The following is a 10,606-nucleotide window of genomic DNA, read 5'->3' on the forward strand; positions in this document are numbered from 1 at the left end:
ATATTCTATCGTTCAATTGATGTAGTACTAAATATCCTTCTCTTATTCTCTCACAGATGGTGAGAACACGCTCTAATGATATTCCAGACCAGGGAAGAGCTACTCCCCTAGTTGCTAGAGGTCGAGGCATAGGCCAAGGGAGGGCTCTAGCCCGTGGTAGAGGGCGAGGACGTCCCAAGACTGTTCCGGTTATGCCGCTAGTGGATCCAGTAGAGAATCCCATTATTGAGGAGTAGGGTGAGGTACCTGTGGCAGAGCCAGCTCCAGTGGACTTCACATCTGCACCAGGATTTCAGAATGTTATGGGTCGTATACTGCGATTCATGGATAATATGACTCAGGCCGGTTTATTTCTGACAGACCCAGCCAAATCTCAGGCGGGCGGGGGAGCACAGATCCCTACTGCGCAGGCTCATGGACAGGCAATTGTTGTATATCAAACCCAGGGTGCATTACCCGTAGGTGGAGTCCAGCCAGTGGCAGAAGCTACACCTGAGCCCAGGCCGGTTATAGCCGCCGATCCTCAGAAACTATTAGATAGATGGACTAGACTACATCCTCCTGTCTTCGGGGGTGAGAGACATGAGGATCCATAGGATTTCATTGATCGTTGCAAGGATAGACTGTACAACATGAGGATATTGGAATCCCATGGGGTTAATTTCGCTACTTTTCAGCTAGAGGGTAGAGCCCGTAGATGGTGGCAGTCTCATGCTCTTGGCAAACCAGTAGATTCTCCTCCCATGACTTGGGACAGGTTCACCCGCATCTTCTTGGACAGGTATATTCCACCCTCCCAGAGGGAAGAGTTGCGGTCTCAGTTTGAACAGCTCCAGCAGGGTCAGATGTCAGTGACCGATTATGAGGTGAGGTTTTCTGAATTATCTCGCCATGCACTAATGATACTCCCTACTGAGGCGGAGAGAGTGCGAAGGTTTGTAGCCGGTTTACATACTGGTATTCATGCTACTATGCTCAAGAGGTTGAGATGGGTACTTCTAATGAGCGAGTTGTGGAGATAACCCAGAGGATTGAGGGTGTACGTCAGCGGAGCCGAGAGCAGATTATGAGAGATAAGCGGTTCAGGTACTCTAGAGAGTTCAGAGGTGCTCTGTCTGGGGGCAGAGGTCAGTTCGTGAGGGGACAGTCCAGCAGACCCCCATATCCAGCACCACCACCTCCTCGAGGTGCTCCAGTGCGACCTTATCTCAGTGCTATCCCAGAGAGTTCTTACCGCCCACCAGCTATTCAGGGTCCTCCCAGTGGGTATTCAGGTCCCCAGGGCCAGACACTTAGTCAGCAGCCCATCGCACTGAAGAGTTGTTAAGAGTGTGGGAATCCCAGTCACATGCGGAGGTTTAGCCCCAGGCTTCGGGGTAGACCAGTACAGCAGGGACAACAGCCTATGCTTACCGGACCAGTTTCTCCACCAGTAGTCCGACCACCCAGAGGTGGAGGACAGGTGGGTAGGGGTCGTCCTAGAGGTGGAGGTCATCCAGTTGGTGCTCTAGCTCGGTTCTATGCTTTTTCGGCTAGACCAGATGCAGAGGCCTCAGATGCCGTGATTACAGGTATTATTTCTGTTTGTGGCAAAGATGCCTCAGTATTATTTGATCCAGGATCTACGTATTCATATGTGTCATCTCTATTTGCTCTATTCCTGGGTGTTTCTCGTGAGTCCTTGAGTACTCCTGTTTATGTGTCCACTCTTGTGGGCGATTCTATTGTGGTGAATCGGATCTATCGGTCCTGTATTATTACATTCTGTGGTTATGAAACTAGAGAAGATCTCCTATTGCTTGAGATGACTGATTTTGAAATTATTCTGGGTATGGACTGGTTATCTCCATATCATGTTATTCTAGATTGTCATGCCAAGATTGTTACCTTGGCTATTCCAGCATTGCCTAAGCTGGAGTGGAAGGGTTCGCCTGTTAGTTCATTTAATCAAGTTATTTCTTTTATAAAGGCTCAACACATGGTTGAGAAGGGTTGTTTGGCTTATCTAGCCTATGTTCCGGATACTACTGCAGAGACTCCTGCTATTGATTCAGTGCCTGTAGTTTGGAAGTTTCCCGATGTATTTCCGTCAGATCTTCCAGGTATGCCACATGATCGTGATATTGATTTCTGTATTGACTTGGCTTTAGATACCCAGCCTATATCTATCCCACCGTATCGTATGGCTCCGAAAGAATTGAAAGAACAGCTTGAAGAGTTACTAGTCAAAGGGTTTGTCAGACCGAGTGTATCGCCTTGGGGTGCACCAGTATTGTTTGTGAAAAAGAAGGATGGAGCAATGCGGATGTGTATTGATTATCGCCAATTGAACAAAGTCACTATTAAGAAAAAGTACCCGTTGCCGCGTATTGATGATCTATTTGACCAGTTGCAGGGTGCTAGGGTATTCTCTAAGATCGACTTGAGGTTGGGGTAACATCAGTTGTAGATTCGGGATTCGGATGTTCCGAAGACTGCTTTTCGTACTAGATATGGTCATTATGAGTTTCTGGTAATGTCTTTTGGTTTAACTAATGCACCGGCAGCATTTATGGATCTGATGAACAGGGTATTCAGGCCATATATTGACTCATTTGTCATTGTCTTCATTGATGACATTTTGATCTACTCTCGTAGTAAGGAGGAGCATGAGCAGCATATGAGAGTAGTGCTTCAGACATTGCGAGAACAAAAGCTATATGTTAAGTTCTCTAAATGTGAGTTTTGGCTAGAGTTCGTAGCATTTTTGGGACATATTGTATCGGGCGAAGGTATTAAAGTTGATCCCAAAAAGATTGAGGCAGTTCAGAATTGGCATCATCCCACTTCGGTGATGGAGATCAGGAGTTTTCTGGGTTTGGCAGGTTATTATCGTCGGTTCGTGGAAGGTTTTTCATCTATTGCAGCACCTTTGACCAAATTAACCCAGAAGGGTGCTCCATTTCGATGGTCTGGTGATTGTGAGGTGAGCTTTCAGAAGCTCAAGACATCATTGACTACAACACCAGTGTTAGTGTTGCCTTCTGGTTCGGGGATGTATACAGTGTATTATGACGCTTCGCGCGTTGGCTTGGGTTGTGTATTGATGCAGGAAGGGCAAGTTATTGCATATGCTTCACATCAGCTGAAGCCCCATGAAAAGAATTATCCGGTACATGATTTGGAGTTAGCTGCGATTGTTCACGCTCTTAAGATTTGGAGGCATTATCTTTATGGGGTGTCTTGCGAAGTTTACACTGATCATCGCAGTTTGCAGCATTTGTTCAAGCAGAGGGATCTAAATTTGAGGCAGCGCAGATGGCTGGAGTTACTAAAAGATTATTATATTACTATCTTGTATCATCCGGGCAAAGCAAATGTGGTTGCAGATGCCTTGAGCAGAAAGGCGGAGAGTATGGGTAGTTTGGCTTTCATTTTAGTAGAGGAAAGACCATTAGCCTCAGATATTCAGTCTTTGGCTAACAGACTTATGAGGCTGGATATTTCAGAGCCCAGCCGAGTTCTTGCATGTGGTGTGGCCCGGTTTTCACTATTTGAACAGATCAAGGCTCTCCAGTATGACGACCCACACCTGGTGGTTCTTCGTGAAACGGTACTACGAGGTGGTACCAAGGAAGTCACTATTGGTGCAGATGGTGTTCTACGACTCCAGGATCGTCTGTGTGTTCCTAATGTGGATGAACTGAGGAAAAAGATCCTGGAGGAGGCACACAGTTCTCGATATTCTATTCATCCAGGTGCTACGAAGATGTATCGTGACTTGAGGCAGCATTATTGGTGGCGACGAATGAAAAAGGACATAGTTGACTATGTTGCTCGGTGTCTAAATTGCCAGCAAGTTAAATATAGCATCAGAGGCCAAGTGGCCTACTCCAGCAGATGACCATACTAGAGTGGAAATGGGAACGAATTACTATGGATTTTGTAGTTGGGTTGCCGCGGACCTTGAGGAAGTTTGATGCAGTTTGGGTGATTGTTGACAAGTTGACCAAGTCGGCACATTTTATTCCTGTTGTGACTACGTATACTTCAGAGAGGTTGGCCCAGATTTGTATTCAGGAGATAGTTCGGTTGCACGGTGTGCCAATTTCCATCATATCAGATAGAGGCCCTCAGTTTACTTCACATTTCTGGAGAGCAATACAGAGTGAGTTGGGGACCCGTGTAGAGCTCAGCATAGTCTTTCATCCGCAAACCGATGGACAGTCAAAGAGGACAATTCAGATTTTGGAGGATATGCTCAGGGCATGTGTGATTGACTTTGGAGGTCAGTGGGATCGTTTCCTGGCTTTGGCCGAGTTTGCTTATAATAACAGTTACCAATCCAGCATCGAGATGGCTCCATTTGAGGCTTTATATGGTCGGCGATGTCGTTCACCTATCGGATGGTTTGACCCAGGTGAGGATAGGTTATATGGTACTGATTTGGTAAGGGATGCCTTAGAAAAGGTAAAGTTGATTAAGGAGCGACTTCGTACAGCACAGTCCAGAAAAAAGAGTTACGCGGATCAGAAAGCGCGTGATATATCATTTATGGTAGGTGAAAAAGTTCTCTTGAAGGTTTCGCCGATGAAGGGGATTATGAGATTCGGGAAGAAGGGCAAATTGAGCCCAAGGTTTATAGGCCCATTTGAGGTGTTGAAACGAGTTGGGGAGGTTGCTTATGAGCTTGCCTTGCCTCCCAGCCTATCGGGAGTTCATCCGGTTTTTCACGTATCTATGCTCTGGAAGTATCATGCCGACCTACCACATGTGTTAAACTTCAGCACAGTTCAGCTAGATGATAGCTTGGGTTATGAAGAGGAGCCAATTGCCATTGTTGATAAACAGGTTCGCCATTTGAGGTCCAAGAGGATTTCTGCAATAAAAGTCCAGTGGAGGGGCCAACCAGTCAAGGAAGTTACTTGGGAGGCCGAGGAAGACATGCGGAGCAGATATTCCCACTTATTCAGCACTCCAGGTATAATTCTAAACCCGTTCGAGGACGAACGTTTGTTTAAGAGGTGGAGAATGTAATGACCCAACCGGTCATTTTAACTTTTAGAACCCCGTTCCCTAAAATAAAACTTTCCATAAGTGCTTGTAATGATTTATGACTTGCGGGGATGGTTGGTTTGGGATTTGGAAGTGTTTGAGGTGAAACCGGAACACTTGGTTCCTTAATTTGGCTTTAAAGTGCTAAGTTTGACTTCGGTCAACATTTTGAGAAAACGACCCCGGAATAGAATTTGTATGATCCCAACAGCTCTGTATGGTGATTTTGGACTTAGGAGCGTGATCGGAATTTTATTTGGAAGTCCGTAGTGAAATTAGGCTTGAAATGGCTAAAATAGGAATTTAAAGTTTGAAAGTTTGACCGGGGGGTTGACTTTTTGATATAGGAGTCGGAATCTAATTCCGAAAATTTTTATAACTCCGTTATGTAATTTATGACTTGTGTGTAAAATTTGAGGTCAATCGGAGTTGATTTGATAGGTTCTGGCATTGAACGTAGAAGTTGAAAACTCTTAGTTTCATTAAGCTTGAATTGGGGTATGATTCATGGTTTTAGCGTTGTTTGATGTGATTTAGAGGTTCGACTAAGTTCGTATGATGTTTTAGGACTTGTTGGTATATTTGGTTGAGGTCCCGGGGGCCTCGGGTGAGTTTCGGATGGTTAACGGATAAAACGTTGGACTTAAAAAGCTGCTGCAATTTTCTCTTCTGCTGCATTTTCTAGGCTGAGATCGAGCCCCAGATATCGAGCCCACGATCGAGGCCTGAGTCGAAGCCAGGGACGAGGCTCAGTATCGAAGCCTCGATCGAAGGCAAGGCTCGAGGACATGATCGAAGATAAGGCTCGAGGGCTAGGCTAGAGGGCTAGGATCGAGACCCATGCTCGATGCCCTGATCGAAGGCTCAAGCTTGATGCAATGATTTAGGCTATGATCGAGGCCATGACCGAGGTCCAGGCTCAATCCTGTGATCGAAGTCACGATCGAAGGTAAGGCTCGATGGCATGATCAAAGGTATGGCTCGAGGGCTAGGATCGAGGCCCAACCCTCGATGCCCTGATCGAAGGCACATGTTCGATGCCGTGATCGAGGCCCTCTTCGAGACCTAGTTTCGAAGTGCTGGGCAGTGTTATAAACAGAGGATATTCGTCCCATTTGCCATTTTTGGCGAACTTGAGCTTGAGCAGAGGCGACTTTTGGCAGATTTCCAAGGGAAAACATTGGGGTAAGTGATTCTAACTCGGATTTGATCAATATACAAGAATATATCATTGTTTTCACAATTTAATTAGTGTTTTGAGATTGAAATTTGGAAAAGTATAGAAATCTCATAGAAACAAAATTTTGAGATTTCGGTATCGATTCGGAGTCGGATTTGAGTGAAACTGGTATGGTTGGACTCGTAATTGAATGGGTTGTTGGATTTCATAACTTTCGCCGGATTCCGAAATATGGGCCCCGCAGGCGAATTTTTAATTAATTTCGCATCTTTTCTTTAAAATGTAGTATTTTTTTATAGAATTGATTCCTATAATATTTAGTGATTGTATCAAATTATTTTTGCTAGATTCGAGCCATACGGAGTTGGATAATCGTGGAAAAGGCCTTATAGAGGATTAAATTGGAGCAAGACGAGGTAAGTCTCTTGTCTAATCTTGTGAGGGGGAAATTACCTCATAGGTGATTAAGATTAAATAATTGTTGCTAATTGTGGGAGCTACGTACGCACAAGGTGACGAGAGTCCGTGCGTAGCTACTATTAATGCTATAGTCCGGGTAGTTTAGGACTCAAAGTATTTACTACTTGTGTAAATTGTATTCTTTGATTAATTAATATTAATTGATATATATGAATATATTGTGAATTGTTTGATAAAGATATTAAAGGATGGAAATCTCATAGGCTTGATTTCTATTTAAATCAATTAATTGTCAAAAGAAATTGTTCTCCTCCCAAATTTATCTTATAATAAATATACTGTCCTTCCGGAGGCACATACGAAAATGTCCTCTTTTTTTGTGGAGCGCGCCGAACGCCTCGGCAAGATAGATGCATCTATGAATCGCGCCGTACGTCCCTCGGCAGTGTACACAACACCCTGGATCGAGTCGTACGTCCTCGGCAGAAATCGTGCTTAATAATAATAATAATTACACGATACTTTAATAATTTATTTTAGCTTGTAAAGCTAATTAGTAAATTGGAAAATCTTTGGAATTTAATGAATTATTATTCTTGCTTGTTAAGGAATTAATTGTTACTCTTGTAAATGAGATTTAATTGATAAATTAGAATTTATCTGAATTAAAGGAATTTAATTAATATATTGAAATTGATACATTTGAAGGAATTTGTTTATTTCCGTTGATTAAATAAATTCTGTAAATCACATTGATTTAAATATCCTAGTTTTATTTCAATTGTTATTGACCTATAGTGAGTGTCAAAGTCGGTCATCTCGTCTCTACCACTTTGAGATTAGGCTTGATACTTACTGGGTACACGTTGTTTACGTACTCATACTACACTTGCTGCACTTTTCGTGCAGGATCTGAGACAGGTACTAGTGGAGGACCTATCATCACATACCCACGTCATCTAGAGGCATAGTGGTGAGCTGCCTTTCTGAGCCGTTCTGCAGCTACCAGTGTCTCTTCTGATATTTATATTTTGTCTATTTTATTTCAGACAGTATTTAGAGTTTTGTATAATCTACTAGATGCTCATTCACTTGTGACACCAGGTCTTGGCACACACATTGGTAGAAGTTGGTATTTTATTATTTTCTTGGAATAAAAGTTTAATCAATGTATGCTTAATTTATTAGTTGGCTTGCCTAGCTGTAGTGTTGGGCGCCATCACGACCTACAGGTGAAATTGGGTCGTGACACAATGTGTATAACACCCCAAAAATAATCAACAGAGATAGAAATTACTCAGCATAAAGCAAAACCTTCATTAATCCAAATTCTCAATAATTATATAAGCACCTCTTCTTAAGCTCATTTAATTAATTATTTGCAGAGGAAAAATCCATAATGAAATTAAATTCCAATAATTATCAAACCAACAAATTCACGGAGTTACATAAATAATCAAGTAACAATCATATCAAATTGCCATATATCAATAGATTCAACAACAAGGATTTAGGCACGACAAATATATGATTAAATATATGGCAACAATTATCCAATTTACTATACAATATGCCTAAGACTTTATCTCAATGAATTTTGCATATATAAGCCTGAGTACGTACTCGACACCTCTTGTACACGGCTTTTCACATTTCACAAATGGCACATAAGACTCGATGCCTAAGGGGTAATTACCCCACTCGAGGTTAAGCAAGACACTTACGTTTTTGAAGTTATGCCGATATTCCAAAATCGTCTTCTTGCTTGAATTGACCTCCGGACCGCTCAAATCTATCCAAATTAATTGTATAACTTCATTAAAAATTCATCGGAAATAATTTTGGATAATAATACGTCGACTTAAAATTTTATTCCAAAAAGTCGACAAAAGTCAATGCGGGGCCCGCCCCCCAAAACCCAACATAATTTTCATGAAATTCGAACATCCATTCCGACACGAGTTCAACCATACCAATTTTATCGAATTTCAATAACAACTCAACCTCCAAACCATAAATTTTTGTTTTTGGAAGATTTTACAAAAATCTTGATTTCATCCATTTAAATCCGAGTTAAATAATGAATATAACCATAGATTCATGAAATATAATTATTTTAGGATATAGAACACGTACCACAACCAAGCTTGTGTAGAATCCCTCCAGAATCGCCCAAACCCGAGCGCCAGAAATTCCAAAATGAAATGCCAAAAATGACCAAGTTCAATCCTTATGTTTCTGCCCAGTTTCGCACCTGCGGACATTTTAGTCGCACATGCGAGCTCGTTTTTGCGAGCAATTGCTCGCTTCTGCGATGCCCAGTGACCACTGTCCTCTCGCTTCTGCGGTCTCGCAGGTGCAGGATAATTTTTGCACCTGCGACCATTGCCCAGGCCTGCTCCTTTCGCTTATGCGACTTGAATCTCGCATCTGCGATGGCGCATCTGCGATCAATTTCATCGCAGATGCGATGACACCAGTGGCAGATTTTCAATAGTTCCTTCAAGTCCAATTTTTGTCCATTTAACCATCTGAAACTCGCCCGAGACCCCCGAGACCTCAACCAATTATACCAACATATCCCAAAATACAATACGAATTTAGTCGAGGATTTGAACCACGTCAAACAATGCCGAAATTATGAATCGCACATCGAATCGAATTATAAGTTTTCAAATCTTCCAACTACTATATTTTTCACCGAAAAGTATACAATCAATTCGGAATGACTTCAAATTTTGCACACAAGTCATAATTGACTTAATGGAACTATTCCCATTTTCGGATTCGAAATCCGACATCGTAATCAAAAATTCACCCTTCGGTAGGATTTTCCAAAAATCTTCTATTTTTCAACTTTCGCCAAAATACGTCGAATTGTCTTATAGACTTCCAAATCTGAATCCGGACATACGCCGAAATCCAAAATTACCATACGAAGCTATTGACATCATCAAAATTCTATTCCGAGGTCATTTTCTCAAAAATTAACTCTTTCCATTTAAGCGTCAAAATGAGAAATTTCTCTTCTAACTCTTTCGAAAATCCAACTCGACCACACCCGCGGGTCATAATACATATTATGAAGTTGCTTGGGACCTTAAGTCGTTGAACGGGGCGCTAATTCTTAAAACGATAAGTCGGGTCGTTACATTTATCCTATATATCACATATATCACATAAAAATAATTCATGCCAGAATTTTATTATTAATTAATATCTCTTGAACTAAGAACAATTAAAATAATAGTAGTATCCAATAACCTATTATAGATTACCATCGTATCTAATACAAAATTTCAAATTTAACTTATGAACTATCTCAATAGTTTAACTTATATGAATACATATTTTATTCACAATAAAATAATATCAATCCATATGCATTCAAACAATTTGATTATTGCACAAGACACATGTATTATGGTTTGAACTCTTCAAATATAATCTTAAAATATTTTGTAAATAAATTTTAGATACAATAAACCACGGCTCTGATACCACTGTATGATTGCATATATATGTTCATAACACGCAGTCCTATAGTGGTATCAGAGCATGTTCACAAAAATATGTTCAAATCATCACATATGAGATTGGATATAGGGCATATATATTATATCCCTAACACTATAGACTACAAAAAAAGGGATTAAAATAATGGAAAAACAAAGAGAAAAAACCTGGCAAATAAGACAAGAATAGAGCATTTTGGCAATTTTTTCCAAGCTTCAGACGAGCTGTCACTTAAACGTCTAATTCGTACATATAGCGTAAGTTAGCATTTCCCCTAAAATGCACACTCAGCTTTTTTTAGCATTTGGTGAAGGTTAACCTTCTATTCATTGCTTGTTTGCACAACTCTTTGAAATTACAGAGTCAGTTGTTGGAGAGCTTCCATTTGCAATTCTCTTAAGCCCATTTTTGACCAAACAACAAAAATGGCGGATTTCCTTGAGCTTGAAGGTTAAC

The sequence above is a fragment of the Nicotiana tomentosiformis genome, chromosome 5, assembly GCF_000390325.3.
Source record: "Nicotiana tomentosiformis chromosome 5, ASM39032v3, whole genome shotgun sequence".
In the NCBI taxonomy this organism is placed as follows: Eukaryota; Viridiplantae; Streptophyta; class Magnoliopsida; order Solanales; family Solanaceae; genus Nicotiana; species Nicotiana tomentosiformis.